This window comes from Sapajus apella, unplaced genomic scaffold (assembly GCF_009761245.1).
Source record: "Sapajus apella isolate SASKATOON/1434 unplaced genomic scaffold, GSC_monkey_1.0 scaffold2415, whole genome shotgun sequence".
NCBI lineage: Eukaryota > Metazoa > Chordata > Mammalia > Primates > Cebidae > Sapajus > Sapajus apella.
The window spans coordinates 3,321-9,886 of NW_022439341.1; the positions used below are offsets into that span (position 1 = coordinate 3,321).

General features: G+C 43.0%; 1 long non-coding RNA gene across 1 annotated transcript; it reads left to right on the forward strand.

Annotated features, from left to right (window-relative positions):
* The first annotated feature begins 1,020 nt into the window (after window positions 1-1,020).
* On the forward strand, window positions 1,021-4,896 carry LOC116547224. The gene is made up of 3 exons (XR_004266988.1): window positions 1,021-1,526; window positions 2,597-2,607; window positions 4,885-4,896. It is a non-coding gene; the product is annotated as an uncharacterized LOC116547224 (long non-coding RNA).
* The last annotated feature ends 1,670 nt before the right edge of the window (window positions 4,897-6,566 follow it).

A 6,566-nucleotide genomic window follows, 5' to 3' on the forward strand; every position in this document is an offset into this window, starting at 1 on the left:
CTTGCCAGCCACCCTGAGTGAATCCCAACATTACTTGAGGCCAGGAGATCCAGAACTGCCTAGGCAACATAGTGTGACCCCCATCTCTACAAAAATATAGAGAAAACTTGCCTGGCATGGTGATGTGTACCTGTGGTCCCAGCTGAGATGGGAGGATCACTTGAGCTCAGAAGGTCAAGGCTGCAATGAACTCAGATCACACCACTGTGCTCCACCCTGGGCAACACAGTGAGACCCTGCCCACAGAAAAGAAAAGGTAACCCAAATACCATGGGCTGGGTGGTATAAATGCAGTGTTTTCTCAGTTCTGGAGGCTGGGATGTTTCAGAGCAAGGTGCTGGCACCATGGACCAACATGGCATGATCTTTAATGTCTATTGAAGAAGCTACATACTCTATGATTCAAGCTAGGTGTCATTTTGTAAAAAGGCAAACTCTAGAGACATTTAACAAATCAGCTGTTTCCAGCTGGGTGTGGTGGCTCATGCCTGTAATCCCAGCACTCTGGAAGGCCGAGGTGGGCACATCACTCAAGGTCAGGAGTCAGAGGCCAGCCTGGCCAACACAGGGAAAGCCTGTCTCTACTAAAAGTGTGGTGGGGGGGCACCTGTAATCCCAGCCACTTGAGAGGCTGAGGCACGAGAATCACTTGAACCTGGGAGGCAGAGGTTGCAGGGAGCCGAGATCGTGCCACTGCACTCCAGCCTGGGTAACAGAGTGAGATTGGTCTTAAAAAAAAAAACAAAAAAAAAAACAACTGTTTCCAAGGAACAGACAGTAAGAATAACAGGTGAAGCACAGGGGGTTGTCAGCAGCAGAACAATGAGTGCATGCAAGGTGGAGCAAGACATTGCAAATCTAAAAAAAAAAAAAAAACATGAAAATGCAAAATAGGAAGTTATAATAATGCTAATACATAAGTTAATAGTGTGTAAATATTGGTTCATTAACTATGACAAATGCACCATTCTGATACGTCAATTATGGGGGAAATGGAGGAAAAAGGCCTGTGCTAACTTCAATATCTGTTCTATTTTTTGCTAATGTAAAAGTTATCCAAATAATAACGTCTATTAATTAAAGAGTCATTTGGCAACACTATTTTAGGTGCAGATCTATTGCAGCAAATATTTAACAATCAGTTAATGTCTCATCAGGAGCTTCAGATGTGTTTCACTATTAAATGTGAACCAAAGCTGAGCTGTGAGTGTATCCTCCTGTGGTTGAAACACTACTGATTGAACAGTAAATTAAATTTTTTTCACATGACTAACAATATGGCTTAGCATTTTTATTGATTTATTTTAAATATGCAACTTTGGAACAAACCTGCAATTGTTATTCTTGAATCAACATAAGGGCTGAGTATCCTCAGTGCCATCAGCTCACCGTCTGCAGGTGCACCTGTGCTTGGTTGGGGGCCTCTTCTTGACTTGCTGCTGGTCTGGGGCTGTATAGATTCTTGAAGGAGGAAAATGCTTTTCTCCTCAAATTCATCAGCTAAGATCCTGGGAAATGCACTCACAGTAAGGAGAACTGCTGACATCTTGTTGGCAGAAGACCAGAGGAAACGGACCATAATTTATGCAGAGCTCAAACCATGGATCCCACTGCACTGACTTCCCGACAGCCTCTGAGCCAACGCTGGGCTTTCGGAAGATCTTGGGTTTTCACGTGCACTTGAAACACCAAGAGGAAGGTTGTGTGGAAAATACCTTTATGATCAGACGGTCCAGAAAGGCAGAGCAGAGTGACTGAGCATGGGGGCTGGGACCTGAGGGCCTGGGCTCAGTCCCACTTAAAGCCACGAGAACCAGGGAACGTCCTGCAACCCCTCAGCCTCCAGTTCTCTGCACTGCCATCTAAACACTTTAATAGGGCTGACAGGTTAGCAGGATGAGGCCAAAGATCATTGAACAGAGTTAAAGCTTTAGAAAAAGTGGCTGATTCTTCAATGCTCCATGATTCCTCCATCATTAAATGCCTGGGAGAAGAAGCTACGCACTTGACAGTGGGTGACCAGAGAGGGGACATGGATGCTCCAGGGCAGGGGAGGGTGGAGGTTGGCTTTTCTACATTTGCCTGTGTGAGAGGCTTTACAGTGCATGGACAGTACATGTGATCATCTGTGATGCCCACACCAGCCCTGAGGGTGGGCAGAGCAGGAACTGTGGCCTGTGCTTCACAGGTGGAAGAAATTCTCCTAAAGGCATGTGACCTTCCAGTCACCACACTGCTGTGTGATGCACCCTGGGCAGAAACGTACCTGAGGCCTCAGGGCCAGAGATGTCTTCACACTCCAGACCTCCAGATCATGCTCTAGACCCCTCAAAACATGAACTCCCCTGACTCTCAAGATGTCCTGACCCAAGGTTTCTGTGGGAGGGCTGATATCCTGGAATAGATGCCTCTCAATAGATGCCTGAGCCCGGAAAAGAGCTTGGACACAAGACCCGGCCTCTGTCTCTTCCTTTCCATCCCAGACCCCAAACAGGATGTGGTTTCACATCTGCTGAGGCAGAATTGTAGCACCCAATACATGGCATATAATAAATGAGTAAAAAATAGTGAGTGAATGAACAAGTGTGCCTACAAGGTAAGAGAAAAGTGGTCCTACTTACTAGATGTGCTACGAAGGCATGTGGGACTGCTGGCTTTGCTATTTCATAGTAGGCCTGGGCTTTGAAGGCTGGCATTTCCTCATTCTAAACCTCAAATTCCAATAGATTACCACCAAGTGGACAAAGGTCCATGGGCCAGAGCTCTTGGTGTGAACAACATACCTTTTTTGGTGTGATTAATGGACAGGGACTACACAAAACTAAAAACAATGTTTGTGTGCTGACTACCTGCAAGCCATGGTGATAAAGCACTCTGTGTATGTGATCTTATTCAATGCTTGTTACAAATCCATGAAGTGGATTTTTAGACAAACATTCTAATCTAGAGCTTTTTGAGCAAGAGGCTAGTGTAGTGAGCTTTCACCTACTCAGCCGCAGATTCAGATATTTGTTATCTCATGGCCAATCTCATTCCATGTACACTCCTATATGCTTCTACTCTTCCTCTCATGATTTTATAGCAAATCCCATGCATCATATAATTTCCCCCCTGAATGTCTTGGTATACGTCTGTAAAAGATACAATTCTTGTTTGTTCTTTCAAGACAAGGTCTCTGTCACCCAGGTTGGAGTTCAGTGGCACGATCTTGGTTCACTGTGGCCTCTCCTGCCTCAGCTTCCTGAGTAGCTGCAACTACAGACTCACAGCACCATGCCCAGCTAATTTTGTTTATTTGTATTTTAGTAGAGACAGGGTCTTGCTATGTTGTCCGGGCTGGTCTAGAATTCCTGGATTCAAAGGATCTTCCCGCCTTGACCTCGCACACCACTGAGATTATAGGTGTGACCCGCTGTGCCCGGAGACAAGAACTCTTTAAAAAATGTAATCCCAATACCATCACCAACCAACCTTCTCACACCACTGCTCTTTATCACTGTCAACTCTCCTGCTAGCTCCAAATTTCCAGTCATTTCATGTATTTATGGTTTGAATCAGGATCCAAACAAAGTCTCTCTTTGAGATTGTTTCATTCACCTCTTAGGTTTTTTTTTTTTGATCCTGAGAGCTTCCCACTTTGATCTCTTTGCTGTCCATTGTGGTTCATTTATTGAATAAATCAGGCCATTTCCCCATAGTTTGGATTATGCTAAGTGTATTCTCATTATGTTGTTTCCCTTACTGTGAATTGTGTTAACTGTATCTTGTGATGTTGGTTAACTTGCTCTTCACTTTGTTCTAGTTTTTTTTTTTAATTAATTAATTAATTTTTTTAAAGATGGGGTTTCACGATGTTGGTCAGGCTGGTCTTGAACTCCCGACCTCAGGTGATCCGCCCGCCTTGGCCTCCAAAGTGCTTGGATTACAGGTGTGAGCCACTGCGCCTTGTCACTTTTAGTTTTTATAAATTAGTAGTTTGATCTGAAGACTTGGTCAGATTCAGGTTGGAATTGAGGGTCAGGAAAAAAATACTGTGCTAGTTTCTTCTGGGAGGAGGTGTGTACTCTCTGGACATCTTTTCTTTTTTAATTAGTGATGTTAATGGCCATTGATCAATTATGGATCAAACAATGAAGGTATTGTTGTATCATTCCTTCTTCATTTATGAGCTGTCATACTTCCAGAAAGAGATACTGCTACCCTAAGAAGGGCCGTGCATGAAGAAAAAAATAATGTAAATATAAAAAAGAGATGCTGCTTCTTATAAACTGTGTTACTCACTTGTACAATTTATATAGAAAACGCCAGTTCGTGGCTTGATTTCTTCTGTTTATCATTTTTCAAAATGATAGGCTGTTTTATTTATATCCTTCAATGGTGACCACTTCTATTAATTAATGTATGTAGACAGGGAGGGTCTAGCTCTGTTGCCCAGGCTGGTATGCAGAGAAGCAGTCATGCCACTACAGCCTCAAACTTCTAGGCTCAGGTGACCCTCCCATCTCAGCTTCCTGAGTAGCTGGGACCAAAGACATGGGCCCTCATGCCTGAGTAATTTTAAAAACGTTTTGTAGAGACAAAGTCCCCCTGTGTTGCACAGGCTGGTCTTGAACTCCTGGATGAAGGGATCTTCCTAACCCAGCCTCCCAGAGTGTTGAAATTACAGGCATGAGGAACTGTGCCAGTCCACTTTTATTTTTCCAAAAGGATCATTATGAATGCAGACATTCAAACACATCTGATATATCTCAATTCACTGCAACTATGAGGCTTATTAATGTGCAAAATGTCTTTTGTTTGGTTAGAAGGAGTCCCTTCAGATTGGCCCTTCAGACATGTTGAAATCATCCTAATGATCTTTGATGGATTCTTTGCTATCCAGAGTGACAATATGTTCCAGGCTCCTTACACATTTCTGGCCTAGACCTGGAATCAGCACTTTCTCCAGGAAGGCTTGTTTTCTTTCATTGGGCAATGGTATTTTGAGACTACAATCTTGATGCTAGGGGTAAATAGTATAATTTTAAAACTTAAAAAACTGCCTGGCTCATACCCGTAATCCCAGCACTTTGGGAGATCGAGATGGGTGGATCACCTGAGGTCACGACTTTCAGACCAGCCTGGACAACCTGGTGAAACCCCATCTGTACTAAAAATACAAAATATTAGCCAGGCATCATGGCGGGAACTTGGGATGCTGAGGCAGGAGAATCGCTTGAACCTGGGAGGCAGACATGGTGAGCTGAGATTGTGTCACTGCACTCCAGCCTGGGCAAAAACAGCAAAACTCTTGTCTCAAAAAAAAAAAATTAAAAAATTAACAGCTTTATAGAGGTGTCATTTACATACTAAAATTTACCCATTTTAAGTGTACAATGTGTGTGTGTGTGTGTGTGTGTGAGAGAGAGAGAGAGAGAGAGAGAGAGAGGGAGAGAGAGAGAGAGAGAGAGACAGGGTTATCACTCTGATACCAAGGCTGGAGTGCAGTGGTGCCATCATGGCTCATGGCAGCCTCAACCTCTTGGGATCAGGTGATCCTCCTGCCTCAGCTTCCTGAGTACCTGCAACTACAGACTTGTGCCACCACACCTGTTTAAGTGTTTAAATTATTTGTAGAGATGGAGTCTCTATGTTTTCCAGGCTGTTCTTGAACTCCTGGGGCTCAAGTGATCTTCTTTTCGTGGCCTCCCAAAGTGTTGGGATTACAGGTGTGAGCCACTGTGCTTGGTCCAATTCAATGATTTTTAGTATATTTACAGAATTATGTAACGATCACCAAAATCTAGTTTAAGAGCATTTCATCATCCCAGAAAGAAACTTGTGCTCATCAGAGTCACTTTTCAGTCTCATTCCCAGCCCTAGTCAACCAGTAAGCTGCTTTCTATCTCTATATTAGGCTGTTCTGGACCTTTCATATAAACAAAATCATGCAATGTGTGTTCTTTTGCATCTGGCTTCTTTCATGAAGCATTGCATTGTTGAGGTTGACCACTGCGGTAGCATGCCTCAGAACCCATTTTTGATTGCTGCATAGTATTCCTTTGTATTCCCCACATTTGAATTCCTTCGTCAGTTGATGGACATTTGGCTTGTCTCCACTTTTTGGTTCTTGAGAGTGGTGTTGTTATGAACATTCACCTACAAGTCTTTGTGTGAACAACATTTTCATTTTTCCTGGTTTGATACATAGAAGTAAAGTTGCTGACTTTAAGGCAATTTGGCTTTATCTTATTTTATTATGATTTTTGTCTTGAGCCCCTTGCAGTTCTGCTAGAGAAGCCAATTTTATTTTTAACATTTTGAGAAACTGCCATGCTATCTTCCAAAAAAGTAGCTGTACCATTTTACATTCCCACTGGCAGTGTAAGAGGGTTCTGTTCTGCACATCCTCTCCAGCACTTGGTGTTATGTGTCTGCTTGGTTGTAGTTATTCTAGTGGGTAGAAAGAGACATCTCATTATGGATTAATTTGCATTTTCCTAGTGACTAGCGATGTTGAACACTTTTTAATGTGCTTATTGGACATTAAAATATTATCTTTGGAGAAATGTTTCTTCATGTTCTTT